Source organism: Dermacentor variabilis, chromosome 2, assembly GCF_050947875.1.
Source record: "Dermacentor variabilis isolate Ectoservices chromosome 2, ASM5094787v1, whole genome shotgun sequence".
Classification (NCBI taxonomy): domain Eukaryota; kingdom Metazoa; phylum Arthropoda; class Arachnida; order Ixodida; family Ixodidae; genus Dermacentor; species Dermacentor variabilis.
Window position 1 is genome coordinate 239,068,277 of NC_134569.1, and position 27,214 is coordinate 239,095,490.

The 27,214-nt window shown below is 47.2% G+C and overlaps 1 protein-coding gene across 1 annotated transcript in view; it reads left to right on the top strand.

Annotated features, from left to right (window-relative positions):
* LOC142573176 (tRNA (uracil-5-)-methyltransferase homolog B-like) overlaps window positions 1–27,214 on the top strand; it is a 126,053-nt gene that overhangs the window by 63,220 nt on the left and 35,619 nt on the right. The window lies entirely within an intron of this gene.

Consider the following 27,214-nt stretch of genomic DNA (forward strand, 5'->3'; position numbering starts at 1 on the left):
TGCTTCATTTAAAGGGCCCCTCACCAGGTTTGGCAATTTTGCGCAGACAAGCTTAGCGCGCACTTCACGCCACGCTCACGGTTGTGTTCGCTAAGTATTGAAGTGCTGCTCACCATGACAGCTGCTGAAATTTCAAACCCAGAATTCTGTGACTTCCCTTTCGAGGAAGCCTCACTCCCAGCCACAGAGTTGAGCTAACGCAGGCAAATGCTCTTACGTAAATTGCAGTGCCGGCAACATCACTCACTGTGATACATTGTAGTACTTCTGCACATAATCCAATGCGGAATGCGCCACCGGAAATGTCCCGCACAATTGCTTGCAGACGCTACTTGAGGCAAAGAGAGAGTGTCTCTGCTGGCAGTCATGCTCGCTTCCTGGCGGTATGGTAACAGTGCCTTCAATTTCTCCTATCTCCTCCAATAATACACCTGTTTGAAAAATTATTTTGGTAAAACGATTCCTACATGGCGTTTTAGAACTTCCAGTGTATAACTAAAATTTGCAATGGGGCCTGGTGAGGGGCCTTTTACATCCTAAATGGGAGATTTCTTTTGCGTTTCTTTAGTTTTATTTTCACTGTGATGTTGTTTGTCCCTGTCAGATGGGAAAAATCGTGGTTCATTTCACGTCTTGGCTATTCAACCACACTAATAATGAACTGTTTCCCATTCCTGTACTCCAGATGTACGAATAACGAATAACGATTGTCAATGTAAGAGGTACATAAAGGTAATTTTTATAAACCAAGAATATTTTTCAAATTTACGTTCTTTAGCATGTTTGAAGGGTGCTTGAAATTGACCTTGGAAGAGAGATCTGAAACAATACTTCAACAAATAATGGTTGCAAAACTTTTTCTCTACAACGTGGTGGCATAGATGCTCAGCTGTGCATTTGGGATGGAAGCATTGTACCACAGAACCTGTCGGGAAACACTGGTAATGGATTGACCCTTTGGAAACAAGCCCCTTACATGTGTGGTGGTAACTGAACACTCGGAAAAAAAAAAACCTTCCCTTTTTGGCACGAAATACCACCTAGTTTAACACCATGGTGCTGCCACCTTGCGTGACTTGGGAAATAATTTCTTATTGTACTGCTGCCCCTCAGTGTCCACCAGAACTGATTTTTTGCTTCGTGGTATCGGGGCTGCCACCGTGATGGTCTAGAAATATTCCAGCTTCGTCTAGTTTGCCGCTGCATGCTCGTGTCCACACTTTTGTGCTTTATATTTGGCATTGTCGCACATATTACATGGGCAGAATCGTGGGCATTGTGTAAACCGATTTCACCTGGCGTGGCAGCCCAGTGGCTGTGGCATTGCACTGCCGAACTTTAGGTCGCGGGTTCGATCCTGGCCAAGGCAGTTGCATTTCGATGGGGGTGAAATGCAAACACACCTGTGTACTTGGATTTACCTGCATGTTAAAGAACTCCAAGGTGGTCATAATTTTTGCACAGTCCCCCATTATGGCATGTCTCATAATCAAATCGTGGATTTTGCATGTGAAACCCCTGAATCCTTTTTGAACTGATTTCTGTCTTGTTCCTTATCCCTCAAAGTTTTACCACGTGATTCTCGTTCATGTGGTTCTCCTGTGGGCATGTGATTCTGTTGCTTGCAGGCAGGCACTTGCAAACTATTGATACTGCCACGCGTATGTCTGTTTTTCTGAGACATGCAAGAACTGATTGTATCACGTTTAGTGTCGGAGCGCTTGATTACTGCAAGTTTCTCACTTGCTTTGTTTTTCTGGGGAGTGTGCAACCACCGAGTTTGCTTGCTCGCATGACATGCTTTGCTTTTGGCATGGCCGTGTGTCCCGGGGCTGCATGCTATAATTATCAACTTCATTTTCCATCCTCATTTCTTCATACCCCCCCCCCCCCCCCCTTCCTTCGTCATTGGTTCAGATGTGGCTTTGGTGCTGCTGCACTGCTGTCTTTACTGGGACCGGCCTCTCGTTGTGACGCATAACAATTGAAAGTGGAGTGGAGCATTACAAAATATAGTTCTTGCACCGTACAGGGTTGGAAGCCTTTATTTAGCTTTCTTTTGCTATTTATGCCTTGTGGCAAATTCTCTCCCCCCCACTCTCAAAACAAAAATAGTACAAGCCATAATTCAGAAATACTTTTTATTTCCAACAAACTTTCTTGGGGGCCTGCCAGGCAAAAAGCTGTGACATACAGCTTGAATGTGCCCAAAGGCCCTCGCACGGCAGCAGTAAGTCTCCCATCGGCAAACGTACAACATATGAAATACTACTCATCTATTAGGATATGCAATTACAATGTAGAAAAAGAAATGTGCGTCATGTAAAGAAACATTAATCTTTTCAGATAATTATATTGAAGTTATAAAAATCAATTACTCTTAATGAGCAACAAGCTAACATGCATATTGTATTATACATCCCAAAAAATCACATTTCAAAAATAAGCACCACGGACAACATTAAGATGTATATTGGATTATAAAAATACTGAGTGTGAATGGATATTACATGCAATAAAGAATGTGAAATATAAATTATTTCTCTTTATTGTGTATTCGGTCAAGCTTACAAAACCATGCTCTACTGTATTTACTCGCATAATGATAGCACTTGCGTAATGATAGCACCCCTGATTTTTGTTGTCAAAATTCGAATTTTTTTATTTGCTGTGTAATAATCGCACCCTGAACTTGTCGCAGCGATATGTCATGTGTCAAGTCTAGCTAATGATGATCGCGTTTACCATCTGTCGAATGCTACGCGAACGACTCTTGAAGACATACCAAGCGGTCTGCACACACCCAACATTCTTAAGCAGATGCCCCATTTCATTCCTTTCATCACTTTCCACACTTCCACAAAAAAAAAAGAAAAGCTACAACCAAACTTGCCTCGGCTTTATTGTTTGTAGGCTTCATAATGGTTTTGGTCAACAACAACATAAAGGGCGCCTTTCGACTCTTCTCGTCTGCACTCGTGGGCACGAAACAAATTGCAAGCGGCAATGATAGTGGCCACGTTTACACTGGTACGTTAGAAGTGCACCCTATTCATACGCCGACGCTTGTAATGCAGCTAAGATACGTGCTGTATTAGAGCAGTGAAGACAAATGCAGCAGTTTCCGCAGCATGCCCGCCATGTGTTTCTATATCACTGGCAGCTAAGCGCATTATTTGAATCCCACCGATGGCAACGGTTGTTGTGGTCGCACCGATGGTACGACCTGTTGGGAACTCGGCGCTGACGCCCGTTGTTGCACCTGGGTCGCAAGCCCCAAGGGTAGCGTTGGCCTGGCGGCCTGAGGTACAACTGGAAGCATCCGAAGGTCCCGGCAAAGCATGAGTCGACTGGTAACAACAAAACAACTTGTTTATTTTAACATCGCAAAGAGTTGGCGGTCAGGTTGACCGAAGTAGAGAGACGGGAGAGCACTTTACTCAACAGAAGAAATCGGAGCCCTCCTCTTGGCGTCCGGGGGCAGCTGTTTTTATACTCTCGCAGTTGAGGGCAAGAAGGAACCCCTCAATAGACGAGCACGTGATTGTACAATGGGATAAGGTGACGCATACTGTCGTAGCGCCGCTGGTCGGGCACAAAGACTGGGAGGAGAAGGTAACTTCTACTCTCGTAGCGCCTCTGGACGGGCACAATGGCACATACACTCACACACACACATGAAGACACGTGGCATCGGAACATGCCTGGACGCGCTTGGCGGGGAGCGTAGCGGCGACGCCGAACGGGCCAAAATGTCTGCCGCTTTGTTGCAGTCGCGCCGGCTAAACCACGCGTCGTAGGCGAAACGTAACAGACCGCCCCGCCGGGGGAAGGAGATCCCGATGGACAGGGGACTGCATCCGCTGTCCGGAGGGATGTCGCTCGATGATGCTCATAACCGAAGTCGGGCGTCCCTCGACGTTTCTTGAGCGCAGCGCACAGAGAAGGCCTCGTTCTCTCGTTCAGGTTCGCACAGGACACTGCAAAGTGACTTCGGGAGAGTTCACATTCTTGTTCTCGTTCCCGGCAAGCGTTAGAACTACGCTGAAACTCAAGCGCTCAGTCAGCAAGCACGGCACAACCCTCACTAAGCCCCGCCAGGCTCTTTCCCCTTTTATACCACTGCCTAGTTCCTTACAGTAGTCTAGCATCACTCAGAACGCGTCCACAAATTGGAAAATTGCACTAGAAAGCATATCATCACTTTGAAACACTAAACAAAAGCAATATGTTAAAAAAAATCCTGCCTCAGGAAGAAAAACATCAGTAACAAACAATTTTGAGGCTGATTCCTACGTTAGGGGCTTCGACTTAAGCCATCGGCGTTACCGTTGAGACTCCCCTTTTTGTAACGCACCTCAAAGGAATATTGTTGCAAAGCCAGGCTCCAGCGCAGGAGGCGGCCATTTTTGGGAGAGATGGTCTGCAGCCATTGGAGAGGGCAGTGATCCGTCTCAATGATAAACCTCGAGCCGGCTAGATAGCATGACAATTTCTGAACGGCCCACACGAGACATGCACACTCTTTCTCGGTGGTGCTATACGCCTGCTCACGACTGGTCAGCTTACGACTAGCATACAGGACGGGGTGTTCTACTTCTCCATTTTCCCGTTGGCACAGTACAACGCCCATGCCTCGCTCACTAGCATCGCATCGAACAACGAACCCTTTTGTATAGTCTGGCGATCGTAGCACCGGCTGGCTTGTTAGGGCACTCTTTAGGGCGCTAAACGCTCTTTCCTTTGTCTCGTCCCAGACGACTGTTTGGGGCTCTGTTTTTCTTAGAGCATCCGTCAGGGGAGCCGCGATATCAGAGTACCTGGGGATGTACCTCTGATAGTAGCCGGCGACACCTAAGAACGACCGAATATCGGTCTTCGTGCGCGGTTGCGGAAAGTCTCGCACAGCGGCCACTTTTATTTCAGAGGGGCGGCGACGACCCTGACCAATCACGTGACCGAGGTAGACAACCTCGGCCTGTGCTAACTGGCACTTAGGAGCCTTTACTGTCAAGCCCGCTTCGCGCAGGCGGGTTAGCACTGCCCGCAAGTGTGCCATATGCTCAGACCAGGATGCGGAGAATATCGCTACGTCGTCTAGATACGGTAAAGCGAATTCTTGCTGTCCCCGCAACACTTTATCCATGAGGCTTGAAAAACAGTATGGCGCGTTCTTCAAACCAAAACTCAACACTTTAGGACGGAATGTTCCCATTGGTGAAATGAACGCCGCATACCTACTACCCTCTTCTGTAAGTGGAACCTGCCAATAACCCCTGACAAGATCTAGGGTAGAAATAAACTGAGCGCTACTAACTTTCTCAAGGCGCTCCTCGATGTTAGGGATCGGATAAATTTGATCCTTAGTGATGGAATTAAGCCTGCGGTAGTCGACGCAAGGACGAGGTTCCTTGCCCGGTACCTCAACTAAAATCAAAGGGGAGGTATAATCACTCTCACCTGCCTCAATAACACCGAGCTGTAGCATTTTCTTGACCTCAGCCTCCATAATATCGCTCTGGCGGGGTGACACCCGGTACGCCTTGGATCGTACTGGCTCTGGGGAGGTAAGTTCTATATCATGAGTAAGTACAGAAGTCCTACCAGGCCTCTCAGAGAACAGACCTTGAAACTCTTGTAAGAGCTGGTGTAGTTCGGTTTTCTGCTCAGGCGACAGCGGTGCTTTACTGATAAGGTCACTAATGACTTGACCGGTGTCTTCCCTGTTCGTCACTGAGCCTAGTCCCGGAAGCTCGACCGGAAGCTCTTCAGGAACGTTTACCATCATGCACACCACTGCTTCCCTTTGTCTATAAGGTTTGAGCAGATTACAGTGGTAAACTTGCTGTGCTTTCCGCTTTCCTGGCAGACTCACCACGTAGTTAACGTCCGACAGTTTCTGAACAATTCGTGCTGGGCCCTCCCACTGCACGTCTAGTTTGTTGTTTAGCGATGTGCGCAATATCATGACCTCATCGCCCACCTCAAAACGACGGGCCCTGGCGGTCCGATCATAATAAACCTTGGCCCTCTGCTGGGCCTTTGCCATTGCTTCACCTGACAACTCCTGTGCCCTTCTTAAGCGTTCGAGGAGCTTAAGCACGTACTCCACCACGACTGGGTCGTCGCCCCTGCCTTCCCACGATTCTCGAAGCATGCGAAGCGGAGACCGAAGCGAGCGACCGTACACCAGCTCAGCTGGCGAAAACCCCGTAGCTGCATGCGGCGCGGTCCTTAATGCAAACATCACCCCAGGCAGACACAGCTCCCAGTCAGTTCGATGTTCAAAACACAATGCTCTCAACACGCGCTTCATGACGGAGTGGAGCTTCTCAACGGAATTCGACTGTGGGTGGTACACTGAGCTGTGTAGCAGCTTTACCCCACACCTTTCGAGAAAAGTTGTCGTCAAAGCGCTAGTAAACACTGTGCCCTGATCTGATTGGATTTCCGCAGGAAAACCAACTCGCGCAAATATGGACAGTAGTGCATTGACTATCTCAACTGAGCTGAGTTCTTTAAGCGGCACTGCTTCAGGGAACTTTGTCGCTGGGCAGATCACAGTCAAAATGTGTCTGTACCCCGTGGCTGTTACCGGCAGAGGTCCCACTGTATCAATAACGAGCCGTCTAAAAGGCTCCGTAATGATAGGTACCAATTTCAACGGCGCCCTCGATTTATCCCCTGGTTTGCCCACCCGCTGACAGGTGTCACATGACCTCACGAAGTGGTCTGCGTCCCGAAAACACCCTGGCCAATAGTACTCATGCAAGAGACGGTCCTTAGTTTTCTTAACTCCTAGGTGTCCGGACCACGAACCCCCGTGCGTCAAGCGCAACAGATCCTGACGATAGCATTGAGGCACGATCAGCTGATCGAACTCCACTCCTCTGCGGTCTAGATACTTCCGGTACAGGACTCCACCTCGTTCCACAAAACGCGCATTTTTCCTGGCGATACCTTCCTTGACATTGCAGCGTATGTTTTCTAGGCTACCATCCTTCTTTTGCTCGGCTATCAAAGCCGACCGGCTGACTTTTAGCAACCTATCAAGTCCGTCTGACGTAGGCGCGATGAGCAAATCAGTAGATAGCTCTTCTAACTTTCCCGTGTCGGGCGTTTCCTCTCCAGTATCTGGTGCCTTCAACGCTACAGGCTCAATTTTATTCAGTTCGTCAGCTTGCTGCACCTCTGACCCTTTTTCATTGTTCGATAACGTCGGCCCCGCAACTACCGCCTTTGCAGCGAGCTCCCGAACCTTCGATCTGGTTAAGGCCTGAACACTAGCTTCACCAAACAAAAGCCCCTTCTCGCGCAGGAGGTGATCGGACCTGTTCGAAAATAGGTACGGGTACTGAGGTGGCAGCATAGATGACACTGCGGCCTCCGTCTCAAGCGCTCCGAAAGGTCCTTCGATAAGCACTTTTGCTACCGGCAGACACACGCTATGAGCTTCCACGGCTTGCTTGATCCATGCGCACTCGCCCGTGAACATATGGGGTTCTACGTAAGACGGGTGAACTACATCCATCGTAGCTGCGGAATCGCGAAGCACTCGGCACTCTTTCCCGTTCACGAGGAGGTTTCGCATGTAAGGCTCGAGAAGCTTCATGTTCTCGTCAGTGCTGCCTAATGAAAAAAAACACAACTTTTGGTGTTGTTTCCGGACACTGCGCCGAAAAGTGACCCGGCTTCTGGCACGTATAACAAACGCGCGCTCGCCTCATCTCGAACCGCTTTCTGCGTTTGGCTGCCGCCGTCTCTTTACGTTTGGTCGGACTGCTTTCACTCGCATCCTCACTACGCGTGTCCCCCTTTAATCTCATGGGCGTGAACCTCGGCCTCTCAAACTTCGAGCCAAATTCACCCTTTTGACCGTCCTTAGCTCCGCGAGCCCGACGCGTCACAAACTCCTCGGCTAGCTCAGCGGCTTTAGCCACCGTACAAACGTCTGGCCTATCCAAGACCCAGTACCGCACGTTCTCAGGTAACCGACTATAAAACTGTTCTAGCCCAAAACACTGCAGAACTTTATCGTGGTCACCGAACGCTTTCTCTTCTTTGAGCCACTCCTGCATGTTTGACATAAGCCTGTACGCAAACTCTGTATATGACTCACTTCTGCCTTTCTCATTTTCCCGAAACTTCCGACGGAACGCCTCCGCTGACAGCCGGTACTTTTTTAGAAGACTCGATTTCACTGTGTCGAAATCCTCTGCCTCCTCTCTATCCAAGCGAGCGACTACGTCGGCCGCCTCGCCGGGTAACAAAGTGAGCAAGCGCTGTGGCCACGTTTCCCGAGAGAACCCCTGCTTCTCGCACGTTCGCTCAAAGTTAACCAGGAACAAACCAATGTCCTCTCCAAGCTTAAACGGCCGCATCAGGTCAGTCATTTTGAACAATACGCGTTCTCCTGCACCGTGTGCCTGACTTCCATTACGAGCGCGTTCCATCTCTACCTCAAGACGCTTCATTTCCAAAGCGTGTTGACGGTCACGCTCTTGTTGCTCTCGCTCTTTCTGTTCTTTACGTTCACGCTCTTCTTTTTCTTTCTGTTCTTTACGTTCACGCTCTTCTTTTTCTTTCTGTTCTTTAAGTTCGCGCTCTTCTTTTTCTTTCTGTTCTTTAAGTTCGCGCTCCTGTCTTTTTGCAGTCTCCCTCTCCTCAATGGTCTCAAGGCATTCCGACAGCTCGTCATCCTCAGCCTCTAACTCAAGAATAGCCCTTAGCAGTTCTGGTTTTCTTAGTTTGTCCGAGACATCCAGACCCAACTCTCTTGCAAGCTCCAACAATTTCGGTTTGCGCAACGACTTCAAATCCATGGCTGCTCTGAATGCTGCTTTCTCTACTGCTTACTATTGTCTTGCCGCAAACTAACCCGGCAGCAACGACAACCACAATTACCAGCTCTGTTTCTGACACTAACAAAAGCCTGGCAAAGCTCAGAAGAAGAAAGTCCCGCACTCACCAAACCTCGCAGCCAAGAGTCCAGCGCAGTCGTTCCGCTGCAGGCAACCAGTCATCACACAGGGCTCGTTGCACTGCTCCCGGATCGTTGTTGAGCTGCTCAGCATACAGTCAACTGCATCTCTTCACTGCTGGTCTCCGTTGTCGCGATCTCACCGCTGGCAGACAGTTGTTTGGATCGCACCGATGGCGCGAGTTGTTGTGGTCGCACCGCTGGTGCGATCGGTTAGGAACTCGGCGCTGACGCCCGTTGTTGCACCTGGGTCGCAAGCCCCAAGGGTAGCGTTGGCCTGGCGGCCTGAGGTACAACTGGAAGCATCCGAAGGTCCCGGCAAAGCATGAGTCGACTGGTAACAACAAAACAACTTGTTTATTTTAACATCGCAAAGAGTTGGCGGTCAGGTTGACCGAAGTAGAGAGACGGGAGAGCACTTTACTCAACAGAAGAAATCGGAGCCCTCCTCTTGGCGTCCGGGGGCAGCTGTTTTTATACTCTCGCAGTTGAGGGCAAGAAGGAACCCCTCAATAGACGAGCACGTGATTGTACAATGGGATAAGGTGACGCATACTGTCGTAGCGCCGCTGGTCGGGCACAAAGACTGGGAGGAGAAGGTAACTTCTACTCTCGTAGCGCCTCTGGACGGGCACAATGGCACATACACTCACACACGCACATGAAGACACGTGGCATCGGAACATGCCTGGACGCGCTTGGCGGGGAGCGTAGCGGCGACGCCGAACGGGCCAAAATGTCTGCCGCTTTGTTGCAGTCGCGCCGGCTAAACCGCGCGTCGTAGGCAAAACGTAACAGCATCCATCTGTTTCTGTGCCCTCAAAGTGGACATGGCTATGTTATTGTCGCAAACTTGCTGATATTAACGATATTGCTACGGCATGAGCCGGGCGAGGAGAAGAGGAAGAAGGCGTGAGCTGGTGCAGCCTCAGGACGCCATCTTGACTTTACCATCAATCTTGTCCCTTGAATAAAGCCGGTTTAACATTAAAGGGAAGCTGAAACGGTTTTCAATTTCCATGAATTGCTGGGATTGGGAAGAACAGACCTAATAATTTACGGTTCCGAAATTTTTTTCTTCGTTTTGTTAATATAAGGGGCGGAAATTGCTTTCTAAATCACCCCCGCGGACACGCCCCCATCGCTTCCCAGAGCACCGGGTGAGGTGGTTGCCAGAGGAGAGAACCGGCGAGAGTGACGTCATTCGCGGGGACTGAGCTACCGGACCGGCGTGCTGGCATGTGCTGGCATGCCTCTTTCCGTCCTGCTCTTTACTGAACGACGCTACTAGAGATCTGCCACCGCCGCCGCTCACGTTTGTTTTCTTTTGCGATTTTCGTAAACTGTTTTTTCCTTCTGTGCTGCGTGAGTGCCTACAGCCAAGGGCGCCCAACATGTCCTCGTTCTGTGCAGCATTCGGCTGCGCGAACACAGGCGGGCGAGACGATGTGGTGTTTCACAGGTTCCCGAAGGACAAGAAGCTTGCAGCGTAGTGGGCCCATGCGGTGAGGAGAGATAAGTTCGTGCCGACGAAATCAACTGTGCTGTGCTCGGACCATTTCCGCGATAGCCGGATAGCCTTACGACAAATGCAGAAACGCGTTGTTGCTAGCGTTGCTATACTCTGTTTCATACATCAGGTGCAACGCTGTGGAGGCTTGAGATACTTCTTGCAGTGGCTGCGTTCACACTTAGAAAAAGTTCGATGTTTTTTGACCCGATTTTTGAGAAAATTTTTCATATATAAGCTCAGTTCTGAATGAAAAAAAAAAGAATTTACCCATAGAAACAATCCGTGTACTTATACAGCTGCTAACACATCCTTTTAAATCAATTTTCTTTTCGGCATTTTTTAATAGCAGCTCGTCGCGGCAGCTTTACGTGCATGCTCGCGCGAGCAAACGCCGCTGGCACGCTGCGAAGCATAGACGGAAACGCACGCAGTAATAAATTTTGGTGACCGGACTTCGTGCGTAGCTTCCACAGCGTTGCACCTGAGGTATGAAATGGAGTATAGGCTTGCCTAGTGACACTCGACGTTCGGTTGCAGTTATCGTGTTTGCCACACGGCGGTGCTAAACTGCCTAATATCTTTATGTCAACACTAGCATGGAGCGCGCATACCGATTCTTGATCGAGCCACAATGGCGAAGTCGTCGAACCATAGTATGAATATTGCACATATAATACCTCTGGCCATCTCTGCATGTGCACGCTTTGAAATGCGGCACTTATGTTCGCTATCGTGTATCAACACTAAAAGAACTACGCGACTTTAGACAAGCAGCGGCAAGGTGCTTGACATCGCGGAATTGCACCCGCATTCTTCCAGCAGCAAGTTCCCAGTGACACTTTAGCGCATTTTTTCTCCCGTCATTGGAACGTGCAGCTACATGAAAAAAAAACAACATACGTACCAGCTAAGATTCCCAACGCGCAAGAAGGTGCACACATCGCTCTCGCTGTTGGCACACTCAACATCGTCGTTGCCGCCATCGTTTTCCATATCGGCTGTCGGTTCGAACATGTACGGCGAAAATACAAGCTATCCGAGACAGCGAGAACGTTCCATAAGGCTTACAACTCAGCTATGAAGCCAGAACAGAACAGCGTGCTACGTTCTGAAACGGCGGCGCCGACTGGCGACTGCCGCGAATGACGTCATAGCGGCCCCGACCAATCACGTGCAACAGCGGCGTTCGCGCTATGCCCTGAGGCGCTGGTGAGCGTTTTCTTGAAAAAACAGCCGCTTGCATTTGTTTCCGCCCTTTTTGAACCAGATATTCGTGTTCAGGGGACTCAAAACTGTAGAATGCCGCAGAGAACTCATTTTTTTCGAAAAGTTTTTCAGCTTCCCTTTAACCATAACAGTTTTGTGGTGGAGGTGCGGGGTACTTTGACCAAGACGACGAAGCTGCTGCAGCAAGTGCCACGCCGGAGCCGACGCCTCGCTCGACTGCCTCCAACACCACTTGAGATCCCGATGTCCCACAGCAGCGACCAACAGCCTTCTCTGGCTGCTCCAGTGCGAACAGCCGGCGCCTGGATGCATGAGATGGAGCCCCGCCCTTTCTCTGGAAAATTCAGCGAGGACGTGGAGGAATGGCTCACCCACTACAAGCGTGTAAGCAAGTACAACGGCTGGAACTCCACGACTCAGCTCGACAATGTGGTTCTGTTCCTCACAGACACGGCGCTAGTGTGGTTCGAGAACCATGAAGATACGTTCACAACGTGGGACAGATTCATTACTCACCTCACAGAGTGCTTTGGCGATTCCACCACGAAAAGGAAGCGGGCGGAGCAGACATTGCTTCAGCGCGCTCAAGTCCCAGGTGAGACCTGTACTACGTACATAGAGGCGATCCTGAAGCTTTGAAAGACTGTCAATCCTCGAATGTCCAAAGAGGACAAGGTTGGACACCTTCTCAAAGGCATAGCCGAGGATGTTTACAATTAATTAATCGGAAAGGAGAGTCTCGCCTCGGTCGCCGACTTCATCAAGCATTGCCGCACATTTGAGGCCTTGAAGCTGCGCCGTATCACGCCAAAGTTTGGCAGGCTACCAAATGTCACAACGGTGGCAAGCGTTGATGAAAACGATATCTACAGCTTTCAATTTGACTTTGCGGCAACTATAAGGCAAATTGTCCGCGAAGAACTTGAACGGCACACCAAAGGGGCGGATGTCGAACAGCTTGGTTGCGCTTCCAACCAACCTCAAGAACATGCATCTGCTGTGTCAGCATTGTCGGCCATGCCAGGCGTTGCAGACTGTTGAGTCAATCAGCTGCGACAGCACCGACGTACCTTTCTTGACGACATGATGCACGATCAACGAACTCGTCGAGCTACCACCACGAATCGGAATTCGGAAGATCGCGTTTATTATTCACAGCGTCCCAGAGTTGACTCCGAGGTATACAACGTCGGTCGCGCATCGCCTGTATGTTACAGCTGTGGCGCCTCAGGACACATTGCTTGTTTTTGTCGCCGGCGCCGACAGACAACCACATATGGCCCACCACCAACTTGGCCTAATTTTGGACGTGATAGTTATGACGACCGTTGGCCAATAGACCCTGCAAACACCACAGGCGCGCCACCTCGGAATACCTTCTGTCAGTATAATAGAAGGAGTGGCTCGCCAGCTTCAGACCGCAGCCTGATGCCCCCAACCAGTCGCCAACGCCGTTCACCGTCACCACGGCGACATGCTACGTCTCCACCGCCGTCGGGAAACTAGCCGGCGCGGCCAATGGAGATAAGGTCGCCGGACAGTCTGCATCTCTGCGAAATACTCCTCTGCCTATTATGATGGTGAAGAACAAAGTGCATGTGTTAATTGATAGTATACCTGCAACAGCATTAGTGGATACTGGTGCTACCGTTTCCGTCATGAGTGTGACTTTCAAAGAGAGGCCGGGTCGGAAAGTTATGTTCCCATGGAATGATGTGACGTTTCATGGTGTTAGTGGAGAGTGCCTAGTTCCCCTTGGTATTTGTGTTGCAAGTGTTTTATTCGGAGGAGAAGATCCTAAAACAGAATTTCTCGTACTACCGTGGTGCACTCATGATGTGATTCTCGGGATTGACTTTCTTCAGGATTGTGGTGCATCTGTTAACTGTGGCACAGGCGAAATTACTTTGAATAGCGCGCTTCTCGTCACCCTTGCCGACACATCCTTACCAGTGAAAAACTATTGTGTTGTTTCGAACGATTGGCTGCTACCGCCTTGGTCGCTGTCACGTATCCCTGTTAATTTCGCTGCTGCCGACCTTTCATCGTTTGACGCGCAAGTCCAGCCACTTACGTCGAGCTGTGCAAAGAAAGATGTACTTGTACTACGCTCTGTCGTGAGTGTAGTGAATGGCGCGTCAAATTTGTGGGCTTTCAATTGTTCTTGCGTCCCTGCCGTTCTCCCGCATGATATGAAGCTTGCTGAATTTGACGAGATTACTTACAGCTCCATTACAGTTTTAAGCGAGGAGGAGCAGTCTCATACTAGCGATCCCCAACGAAGCATTTACTGAAGAGCAGATCCTACGAATGATCAACAAGGCACTACCCTCACATGAGCGCCACGCTCTCGCACAAGTTTTGTGGACACATCCTTCTGTGTTCGATTTCACGCAAGGCGACAAGCAGGCTTCACTCCCGCATTCTCGTGCTCGCCACAGAATTGACACCGGATCTGCGCACCCCATTCGGCAAAAGCCTTACCGCGTTTCTTCAACAGAGAGGACAGTTATTGCTGAACAGGTGAAAAGACATGCTGCGGAAAAGTGTTGTTCAAGAGTCTTCTAGTCTGTGGGCAGCACCAGTAATCTTAGTAAAGAAGAAGGATGGATCGTGGCAGTTTTGCGTTGATTACAGGAAACTGAATGCGGTCACCAAAAAGGATGTGTATCCGCTTCCTAGAATTGATGATGTCATCGATTGTCTACATTCCGCTGCCTACTTTTCATCCCTGGACTTGCGATCAGGGTATTGGCAGATACCCATGCACCCAGACGATAAGGAGAAAACGGCCTTTGTGACACCAGACGGTCTTTATGAATTTAATGTTATGCCGTTCGGCCTTTGTAACGCGCCAGCAACATTCGAACGATTCATGGATACTATCCTTCGAGGACTTAAATGGGAAATTTGTTTGTGCTACCTTGATGATGTGGTGATTTTTGGCAGCACATTGAGTGAACATAACAGCTGTCTCAATCTTGTTCTGGATTGTGTCAAACAAGCCGGCTTGATCCTAAATTCCAAGAAATGTCGTTTCGGAGAAACCGAGACGTTAGTACTTGGGCATCTGGTCGACAAAAACGGTGTGAGGCCAGATCCACGGAAGATTGAGGCAGTCAGCTCCTTCGAAGCACCGAAGTCAGTGCGGGAGTCGAGGAGTTTCTTGGGCCTGTGCTCGTATTTTCGTCGCTTCGTTCCAAGATTCGCCGACGTGGTGTACCCCCTAACATGTCTTCTCCAAAAAGCCGTCCCTTTCAACTGGACATCGGCTTGCGACGACGCGTTCCGTCAGCTAAAATTTCTACTAATGTCAGGGCCCATATTGCGTCACTTTGATGCATCCGCACCTACGGAAGTGCACGCAGATGCCAGTGGCATCGGCATTGGTGCCGTACTTGTGCAACGTCATCAAGGAGCTGAACACGTTGTGGCTTATGCTAGTCGCTCTTTGACTAAGGCGGAATGCAATTACACTGTGACAGAGCAAGAATGTTTGGCAGCTGTTTTCGCTGTCCACAAATTTCGATCCTATATCTATGGATGCTCGTTCACTATCATTACTGACCACCACGCGTTGTGCTGTTTGGTGAATCTCCGTGACCCGAGTGGATGACTGGCACGTTGGGCTCTTCGACTGCAGGAGTACGACTTCGTTATTTCCTACAAGTCCGGGCGTCGCCACGCAGATGCGGACTGTCTCTCCCGCCTTCCTCTGACAACGACGGAGTGTGACGGAGACAATTTTGATGACTGTTTTGCTCCCATTTCTTCTACATTCCCAGACTCGATGACTTTCAAAGCAGAGCAGGAAAATGATATTAGTTTGGAACCTCTATTTGTAGCCGCATCGCGTCCTGGAGCCACCGGTCAATTTTGTGTCCGTGACGGCCTGCTTTACAAGACCAATTATTCGGCTAAAGGCGCACGCTTCCTTCTGGTGGTGCCGCAGAGTCTGCGAACGGACATACTGAGAGCCATGCACAACGATGTGACCTCTGGCCATCTAGGATTCACAAGAACTTTGAACCGGACACAGGAGCGTTTTTAATGGCCCAGAATGCGGGACACAGTCAAGCACTACATCGCCAGTTGCGAACAATGTCAACGCTACAAGCGCCCTACGACCTCTCTGCCAGGTCTTCTCCAACCTCTGCCGCCACCTCGCCTGCCATTTGAACAAGTGGGTATCGATCCTCTGGGCCCATTTCCCCGATCATCTAATGACAACCGATGGGTGATCGTATGTGTCGACCATCTGACTCGTTACATGGAAACGGCAGCCGTACCATCTTCAGCAGCTACGTCCATTGCAACATTTTTGCTTCGATTCATTATTCTTCGACATGGTCGCCCCCCGTGTGATCACTAGCGATCGCGGTCGTCAGTTCGTTGCGGACGCCGTAGAAGAACTGCTTCATCTCTGCAGTTCGCATTTCCGTTGTTCAACACCGTATCACCCTCAGACAAATGGGCTTGTAGAACGTACGAACAGAACTCTAACTAACATGCTGGCCATGTACGTATCTTCCGATCACAAGGACTGGGATGACGTACTCCCCTTCATCACCTATGCTTATAATACTGCAAAGCGTGAGACGACTGATTACAGTCCTTTTTATCTCCTTTACGCACTTTCACCGCTAAGCTGCATTGACACTATACTACCGTTTGACTTTCACAGCGAGTACTCTGTTGCTAAGACCCCGAAAAAGCCAGGCGTATCGCTAGTCTTCGTACTGTGGCATCGCAAGACCGATTGATAGAGCGCTATGACAGCCGACACCAGTCTGTCTCGTACGCCAAAGGAAACTTTGTGTGGTTGTGGACTCCGCAACATAAACGTGGCTTATGCGAAAAGTTATTACCCCAGTACACGGGCCCATTCGTCATTGTAGATCGCTTAAGTGACTTGATGTACGTGGTGGCACGCTTGATGTCGGCTGGTCGTCGGTCTAGCCGGACCCAGTTAGTACATGTTGCCCGTCTTAAGCAGCTTCACACTATGCTTTTCGAGTGATTTGGACTTGCCCAGCGGGCTTCGTCTGGCAACCGGGGATTGCTACGGCATGAGCCGGGCGAGGAGAAGAGGAAGAAGACGTGAGCTGGTGCAGCCTCAGGACGCCATCTTGACTTTACCATCAATCTCGTCCCTTGAATAAAGCCAGTTTAACATTAACCGTAACAATATTATTCATTACTGATACGGAAGAAACTGTTTCAATGCACGTAATGTACTCACGAGAAGAGAGAGAGAGAAACAACTTTATTTAGTCACCTGCAGAACGACACCATGACTAAATGGCGCCGTGATGCAGGCCCTGACGTCTTCTCAGTGGGTGGTCTCTACTCAACTGCAGCGCATGTTACTCCTGCAGTCAGTTGCCCTGAAGGGCAACATTCTGTCGGTTTCACTCGGCCTTTGTCTTTCAAGAGCCGCCGAGACCTGCTGGATGACCCAGGTTTGGATTTTGTGGCCGTAGCATTCCGCCGCACCCGCGAGTCACGGCAGAATCGTTGTACTTGTCGAAGCTTCGTCGGGGAACTTGGTGCAATCCCATAGGATGTGCGTCAGGGTGGCCCTCTTCTGCTGGCACACGCGGCACACATCACTCACCTATACTTTCGGGTACAGATGATTCATTAACACTGGGGTGGGTAAGGAACCAGTTTGTAATTGTCTGAACAGCACCGCCTCCGCTCGGCTCAGCCCCGGGTGCAGGGATGGGAAAGTCCTTCGAGCCAGGCAGTGAGACTGTGTAAGTTCGTTGAACGTCGTCATGCGGTCCTTGGCACTACACCATGTTGGACAGTCGGTTGCAGCGGCGCGGTTGGTTAGCGCTCGCGCCACTGTGTGTGCCGTCTCGCTGTGGTTATTGTGCTTCTCCGACGCATTGTTGCCTGCGTGCGCCGGGAACCACTTGATTTTAACATACCTATTCTCTCGTTGCAGGTCAGCCGAGCACAGAACGCGCACAGCCTCACCACACACTTTGCCCTTTGCATAATTCCGCACTGCACTTTGCGAATCACACAACACCGTTTGGCACCCGGGGTCAGCAGTGGCCAGGTTAATGGCCACCTACTCCGCCTGACACGCCTCGCGGACCCGTAAGCTCGCCGCTGCCCTTGCTGCGCCGCACGACGCCTCGATGACGGTAGCTACGAACGCCGCGCTGTCTCCCTGGTACTCTGTCGCATCCACTAACCTTGCGTGCTCGTCCTTGGCGTGAAGGTCGATGAGAGCCTTGGCTCTCGCCGCTCTTCTCTCCCTGTTGATCTCTGGGTTGATGTTTCTCGGAATGAGGTCTACCCGAATCCGGCGCCAGGTCCCGTCCGGGACAGGAACGTTGCTACTCGCCTTTTTCGCCCCGGGTGTGAAGCCCAAGTATTGAAGTATGCGCCTGCTGGCTTCAGTCATAGAGAGCTGCTCCAGCTGGGTGGTCCGTTGTGCTTCTGCAATTTCCTCGAGGGTATTGTGTACCCCCAGGCTCAGGAGCTTGTTGGCGTTCGTACACTCGAATAGTCCAAGCGCTGCCTTGTAAGCTTGGCGTATCAGGGTGTTGACCTTATTCTTTTCACACTGCATCCAGGTGTGGAAGGCTGCAACATAGGTGATGTGTCTGATTACGAAGGAGCGCACAAGCCGAATGAAGCTTTCAGAAAATAATAATTGCCTTCGGCGCCTTCGGCTTGCTCCGCCAGCCGCCATTTTTGTTTTGGTGTCTGGCACTGACAGCGGCAGCCGCCTGCTTGTCATCCCGCAGCAAATACGGGATAAAGAAAGAAAATGTATTTTTCATGGGGAATTTTACCCGCGTAATGATCACAACCCTGAATTTGCGTCAAATTTTTTTACAAAAAAAGTGCGTTGATTATGCGAGTAAACCTGGTAATTTGTTTTCAAGTCAGGGTAGTTATAATAACATTTTCTTCCCAAATTTATTTAACAGTGAAGGTAGCGTGTGTCTTGGCGACTGCAAAAGATGATTTGTGCGCCGGTATGGTGTGAACCACCTGTTTTTGCTGCGGGTATGCGCATCATTTCTTTCGCATTCAACTCATGACGTATGCTTTGAAAAGGTTCTACAATTTTCGGAGCCGAAGGAAAAAGAATACAGTAGCTGGTATTCATAAAAGTGAGTTACTCGTACTGTTGTATTTATCAAAAAGTTGCACAGTAGAATGGAAACAAGGTACATTTGCTACATGTTGAAGTGCTCGTTTTTGAGGTTGAAGAAGTGAATGAAGATTATGTTTCGTGGTGGTAGTTCACATAAGTGCACAATAATTCAGATGCGATTCAAACAACGCACAATATATCTGCAACTTTACTTTCTCTGGAAAAAAGAAGTGATGGCAATGGCATGATACACGTACAGCAGATGACAGTGATGTCGTAACGACAGTGGAAGCCACTTATAACAACATTCCTGTGCCACGAAAATTCCGTTGTTATAACGAATAATTGTTATAACGAATAAGTGTTATAACTGGGTTGCATGAAAAAAAAAATGGACGATGGCATAGCTGTTCCGAAAAAACTATAATGGCGGGGAGGCCGCTTCCCCACCACTTTGCTCCATCTGGCTTCTGATTGTGTTGAGTCGTTTAACTGTTTAACTCTGCTTTCTGTGCACTCCGATCGTGTAAGAAGCCGCGGCTGTCAGCGTTCAAGAATGGAACTGCTATAAACTGCTGTAACGACTGCAAAGAAGGGTCACGAGCAGCAAGTGACGTGTGAGCTCCGCCGAAGCATCGCTTCAGTGGCCCCAAAAGGTGCCTTTTAAAAAATGCGGGAAGGTTGCCGCGGCAGCATCTCAGCTTGAGAAATACAGAAGAAACGCTGAAATGAGGTTGCCACAGGCATCTCACCACGTACTTCCCACAAGCTTGCACGAGAAAACCGCATGTCCGTCAGCCTTGCTCGATTTACGTGAAGCTTCCCAAAATCCTTCTCAAAGCATCCAGGTGCTCTACATTGTGAAGTGGAAGGTCCCTCGGGAAACAAACCCGTGATGGACTCAATTATCTACAGGACCCCTCCCGTGGGGACAATGTCGAGGCATCTTGCCCTACTCACCAGCACTGCTGTCACGGCCGTCGCTATCCAATGCGAGCATGTTCGCGACAATCGCCTCATTAGTTAGAAGCACTTTGTTTCCAAATCTATAGCATGCGCTTTCTTTTCACCGGCAACGTTGTGCGTTGCCAATGATCAGCAGGCGAATCAGCCATTTTCCGTTTCGGTGACAAGTTAAACGAGGCTGAGAAACCACGTGACCAGGAATGACTTTGACACAACAAAGACTAGCACAAGCAACTTAATTTGTTCGCAGAATTGCGCAGAATGAGGACCATAGAATAAAGAACCAACTGTGAGGGCCGAGTGAACAATCTGGGAGCAGCGCTGGCAGCGTTGTTAGCGCAGTTGGTGCGGTCGATTCGTGTTTCGGAGGGTGGCGCGGCGCAGAGCTATGGGCACAGCCCATTCGTGTTTGTAGGGGTGGGAATGTGACGGGAGAGGTGCGCATGAGGCTGCGTGTACCTCTCATGTAGAGAAGCGCGTAGCGGCAGTTGCGGTGGCAGGCGATTGTGTAGTAGCTCGCATTTCACTTATTCTTTTTAAGGATTTCACATTCCATTACCTTTCGGCACGGACACCCAGTAGCCACACTTCGTCGTTATAACAGATAATACGATATGGGGACATTGCAGTAAGCATGTTATGTCCCCATAGAAAACATACAAAAGTTCATGGTACAGCAGCTTTTCATTGTTATAACTGATATATTGTTAAAACTGGTATCATTATAGGTGGATTCGACTGTAGTTCATTGTGACATGTCCAGTTCGTATTTTCTGAAAACGTAACGCCCAATACTTTGTATTTGCTCAAAGTTTCAATGGGTGCACCATCCAAGAATAATTCTTGATTTAAATAAGACTACTTTCTTCTTGCCTTGAATAATATGGCCTTTGATTTGGAGCTATTAACTGTTAGAACATTATTATGAGACCAACTCGACAAATTGCAAATGATACTGCGAGATCTCTGTAACAGATCATCAAGATCATTGAGAGAGACAAACAGGCTCATATCATCAGCGTATGGTACAATGGATGCGTCACTTCCTATTTCATCAATATCGTTTACATAGATATTAAACAATATCGGGCCCAGAACCCTGTAGCACCCCAGATTTAATTTCTCTGTAGGAAGAGCAGTATTTTTCTATAGCAATGCACTGCGTCCGCCCAGAAAGATTAGATTGAAGCAACTGGCTTGCCACACCATAGATACCATATCCTTCTAGTTTACTCATTAAAATTTGATGACTCAAATGATCAAATACCTTGCTATAATAAATTAAAATGCCCAACGTTAGTTTTCCCGCATCAATGTTATTAATTATTAGCTCCTTTCGACGTAACAAAGCGGTTTCGAATCACCTGTCCCGGCGGAATCCGTCTTGACTATCAGGAAGAATGCCATTCTTCGCAAAGAAATCGTTAATACAACCAGAAATCAGCATTTCTAAACCCAAAAACTCTGATAAAATGGAAAGAGGCCTATTGTTCCCGAAGTCATTTCGGTTACCACCTTTGAAAATAACTGACACCCTTGCTTTCTTCATAGCTGTTGGAAAATGGCCAGATTCCAGAACAACGTTAAGCGCAAATGCGAGACGGACTGTGATGACATCATTTACACATTTTATATGTCTGATTTGAATGCCGTCTGCATCAACAGCGTTGGTGTTGTTTAAGCTAAAAAATGTACAACAAATTTCAGCATCGTCAGTTGGCTTGAGAAAAATTCTATGCATACATCTCTTAACAGCAGTGCCACTGACCGCTTTGTCTGATGATTCCATCATGTTCGCAAAGTGTTTATTGAAACACTCAGTTAAAAGAGCGGCCGACACTTTTTCACTGTTCACGGTTATTTCACGAGATTTGCGGTTCACATTTCTCTGTCTGATTGCATCATTGATAATTGCCCAAGTATTTTCTGGATTTTTTTTCTACACGGCTGCAAGGAGGCTTTCGTAATAAAGTGCTTTAGCTCTTTGCAGTTCTTTATTTAGTATATTCGTTAACTTCCTAAATGCAACAAGATTGCTTTGCTGACGCATACGCAGAAATTTATTGAACAGCCTATTTTTTTTTGTTAATCATTCTAACATGCTGAGGCTGCACCCAAGGCTTTCTAATGCATTTTTTTACCTTTCCTGTTTTAAGCGGAAGAGACAAGTTGTATAGGCGACTGAATATGGACAGAAATTCGTTGTACACTTCACTAGCATCTTTTTTGTTATAAAGAGAAGACCAATCTGGTGCGCAGAACAAGTGCGTGAAAGTGTTCCATATTTTTGCCTGATGAACATCTGCAGCTGAACGTGGTATCAGGCAAACTTTTCTTGAACATAAAATGAGCATATTATAATATTGGACAGTGATCACTGATATCATAGCTGATAGTCCTGGCTTTGTACCTGGTACCAGCACTACCAATGAAATAGTCGACACCAGATTGACAAGATGGTGTCATATGAGTACGCGTTGTAATAACACTGCGGAAACCAGAAGAAGCGATTAGATTAGTTAGTGCATGAGTTGAAGTGCTGTCATCAAGCACGTTAATGATCAACTTCTAACCAAGAAGCACTTTGTAATTGTAGAAAGTAGCATGCTCTAAGAGTTTTTCAATAATTTCTAAGAAATTAGATATATTACCAGTAAGTGGTTGGTACATCACAACAAACAGGTTGTTGTCAGACTTAACGCTTAGCACTTCGTAACGTGACGTGACGCAGGTGAATTCCTCAAGCACATCATACTGTATGCTGCGCTTGACATACAATGCTACACTGCCCCCACGTTTGCCAGTGCGATTCATAAATGTGTAACCATCTGATAAATGTTTAACCATCTATAATAAGCATTTCACTGTGCTCCTGATACTACGTTTCAGAGAACATGATAGTGTCAAATGGGAAAAGTAAACTCAGCAAGAAACATTCTTAGTATGTCTTGCTTATGGGCAAGTCAATGTGAATTCACGTGACATGCGGAAATGTTTCTTTCGTGTGCAGGCAGAGCAATTTCATGTGGTAAGCTATATTCACGATACATTGTGTAGTCGAAAGAAAGCAAAGTTTAACTTCTTTAGACACCGCAATTTAGGCGGTCTTTTGAAGGTCAGCCTCTGAGGCACCATGGGTGACACTACTGGCCTCAGTATTGTGTGCAAGTGCTTTCCCATTTCGCCTCCAGACAAAGTGCCATTGACATTCGCACTTTCTTGCTAATGCCAGCGAGAGAAAACAGTTCAAGGTAGGACTGGTGCTGCTTAACAAATACTCTGGGATCATCAGCAATTCCAACCTGGTCATTTCGCACTTTAGCCTTCCGCACTTCTTCGAGAACACTGTTCCTCTTCTGTCTGCTCTTAAACTGGACAACCTCGTTAGATTTGCCAGCTTCTTGTGTGGGCACATGGTGACAGACTTCAATGTCAGAATGAGTTATGGGCTCACCTACTACATCACCAATTTTTCCAAGTTCAGCAATGCGTTCATTGTCCTGTTGCACAAGTCCCTTAATTTCTATATTGGACCTGCGAGAGTATTGCTCCGATTGAACAACTCTCGTCTGAAGTTGTTGTTTTCATTTTCATTGCACTTAGCACCTTAACTCTTCATTAGCCTTTCTCAAGGCTTCCCTATCTTCTGTGGCTTCTCTAAGCCTCTTTTTTTATATCCTCAAACTCTTCGTCCATAAATTTAATGCTCCCCATTAGAGACTTCATTTCAGCATGAAGTTCTTAGATTTCGCATCGGTTTTCTCTTTCAGTCGTAGATTTGGTCATGTCTTTGCAAAGGAAGAACAATACCAGTCGAAACAAAATATAACAAATGTACAAGAGATACAAAGCAATGCAGAAAGGCAGCAGTGACAGCATAAACTATCTAGTTACAAAGGATGTATACTTTGCATGCCAACCTGCAGTACAGGGATCAGGTTTTTAGCATTGCGCCGATCAGCTGTCACTGCTGCCAGTGTCAGCTCCAGCAGTGGCAGTTGGTTTTTGTTCTGCTTGTCCTGATGACATTCTATGCGGAAGAACGGCCAAGGAAGCAACGTAAGCAAAGCATTCTGGTTGTGTCAAGCCTGTTCAAAACGGGGAAAGTAGGTTGTGGGAATTTTACTGTACTATAAACAAATTATTAATTATTCCAGTTTATTTATGTATAGTCATGTGCATGTTACTGCACACATTAAAAAAAATTGTGTCACTTTAATGTTGTGTTAAAATGTACAAATTTTTTCTCAGTGTTGGTTGCTCTGAAGAATTTAAACCTGCAATAAAAAAATGTGGCTGATGCATTTTTATAAAAATGTTGATCCTCAAAGGGTTAAAGTAATTTACACAGGCATGTGCAGCCTAAAGTTTAGGTATAGGCTGGCATCCCTGCTTATGGTGTGCAAGGAGATGACTGGTGTGCCTTGCTCTTTCGTATTAAAAAAAACTTTTATTTAGAAACACCTTACGGGCCTAGGCACAGGGTGAGGTACATATGACACAGTTTATCACAAGATACAATTGGTAAAAAGATATCAATGCATAAAGCAATTCAAATATTGGCACAAAATGGTGAAATTTGCATATGTACAGAAAGGTGTCAAAAAAAGAAAAAGGAATGAACAGATAAGCATTGTATAAAAACAGCAAGATGCATTACATAAAAGCAGCAAGAACTTTACGTTGAGACATTATACACTGCATAATGTAAAAAAAAAAAAAAACAGAAAACAAACACTTGGCATGACGCGTGCCAATGCATTGAAAACGCAAATGTAATGGGATTGATAAGTAGCTGTGTACTAACTCAACCCTACACACAGTGTGGAGAAAAATGTTTGACCAAATTACTGCAAAAGGCATCATGATTTCTTAGCGAAGCAGTGTGATCCGAAAGGCTTCTCCAGAGACAGATAGCATGAAGCAGTGGTGAAAAGTTAAATTTACGCGGACATAGCTTTGTGCAATCTGTGCCGTGTGAAGACATGGTGTTTCAGGCGTGGTAGGGATAATCCGTCAGAGTGAATGAATTTATGGAATAATGACAGCAGTGCAATATCACGGTGAGTACTCAACGACTGCAATGATAATCCGGCTTTGATCTGTGTTATGCTAGACTGGGTGCTGTAATTGTGAGTAATGAAGTGGCTTGCCCTATTCTGAATGATTCTGAACGACAGTGTTCTAAAATATGTCGCGAGTGTTTTCATGTTCTAAAACTTTTGTTGTGTGGGGATGTTGAAACTAATCCTGGACCCACTAACGCCGATTTATTGCATAAAGTTCCTGACGGTCAAAATTTGCTGCGAGAGGAATTAGCCGACTTGAAAACAAAGACAGAAAACATGATAGTTGAAACAAGAGAACTGTTTCAGCGGCTTCAAGTTCAAATATCGGAACTTAAATCTGATATGGCAAGCTTGGGCTGCCTTGAAAACACAGTAAAAACGTTTCAAGAGTCTGTGAATACTCACGCTTGCAAGCTCACTGATATTGAAGATAGAAGCAGGCGTTCGAACATAGTTATTCATGGTATCCCTGAAGAGCCAAATGAGACTGAATCTGATCTAAAGCTCAAAGTAATTACAGAAACACTCGAGCATAAGCTAGGTGTTAAGTGTGTTTCCATTGGCCGTATTCACAGACTTGGTAAGGCTGGCCCTAAAAGACCGGTCATAATGTTTCTTCAGGATTATAATGAGAAAGTAGCAATATTTAAAAATGTTTCTAAACTGAAGGGAACCAACATTTTTGTTCAAAACGATTATTTGCAGGTCACTTTGAAGAAGCGCAAGCTATTATGGGAAAGTGCCAAGCATGACAAATTGCTCAGAAAGAAGGTTTAACTTCAGCATGATAAGCTACGCATTAACAATGATATGTTCATCTGGAATGACAAAACAAACCAACACGAGATAGCCTCTAATTCCCGTACTGGTCAACATTCTGATTGACCAGTCAAAGAGAGACTTATCAGATTACTGAACATTAACGCACGTAGCATCGTGAATAAGACAATTCAGCTGGAATCAATTCTTTTGTCACACTCGCCACATGTTGCAGTTATAACGGAAACCTGGCTTCATAGCGAAATTAGCGACAAGGACTTAATCCCGCCTGCCTACAAAATAATTCGTAGAGACAGGACTTCTAGGGGCGGTGGGGTAGCTGTTATTGTAAAGTCGTCCGTGGAGGCAATTCTGTTATCAGAGTCAAGCAGCACTGAAAGTCTGTTCGTAAAACTGAATATTTATGGTCATGTTTTTATTTTATGTGCGGTGTACAGACCACCTGACTCTTCCCCCAATTATTTATCTACGATAAGTGAACAGATGGCACAGTTCAATAGAAATAAGCTATTAGTGGTTGGTGATTTTAACTTGCCGGGCATTGACTGGGATCGTATTATGTCAAGTGCCGGTTCTGTTATCGACGCAAATGTGCTTTTTGATATGATGCTCGGCCACAACCTTGTACAAGTAGTTCGTGAACCTACCAGATTTGGTAATGGTCCTGGTTCGCTCCTTGACCTTGTCTTTCTTGAACGCTCCTTTTCCGATTATTCTGTATCTATCGAACCTGGGCTGTCTGACCATGAACTTATTGTTGTATCATTCCCCTTGAATGTTACCTGCACGCATGCACCTATGATTGTGGAAAATTTTGTGCAGGCTGATGATGTGCGGATAACAGATTATCTGGATTCTTGTCTTTCTGAATTTTGCCAGAATGACGTTCTGCAGCTTTGGGAAAAGTTTAAAGCAATGTGTTTATTCTGCATTGATCAATTTATACCTAACAAACTTAAAAAGCCAGCACCATGGATAAACAGATGCACTATTCAATTAAAACGTAAAGCCAAATGCCTAAGAAAGAAAGGCCCGGCTACTGAAAATTTAACCAGTGTTCGTGTCGCCCTTTCAGAGGCCATTGCAGAAGCAAAAAATTTTTACTTCAGCAAGACTTTACCAAATTTTATTAAGGACGATCCCCAGAAGTTCTGGAACTTTATTAAGGAATGGAGTAAATTCATAATGAACATTATCCACGATAGCATTCCAATAACTGATCCCAAGGCTGCTGCTAACCTTTTAAATGACCATTTCCACAGTGTCTTCTCACCACCAACTGAACCCTCTTTCCAAACCGTCCTGCTCTTCTGACGTTAACATTTCTCATGAAGGTATACTTAACATGCTCCTCCGGTTACAAGTAAAATCATCTGTTGGTCCAGACGGAATTCCCAACACCTTCCTTCGGCGTTATGCGAAACATTTAAGTAAATTCCTTGTAGTAATCTTTCAGGCCTCTCTACATTCCGCGGTACTTCCGCTCGATTAGTAAGTAGCACGTGTTGTCCCTATATTAAAAAAAGGTGACCCAAGCTCAGTCCTAAATTACCGTC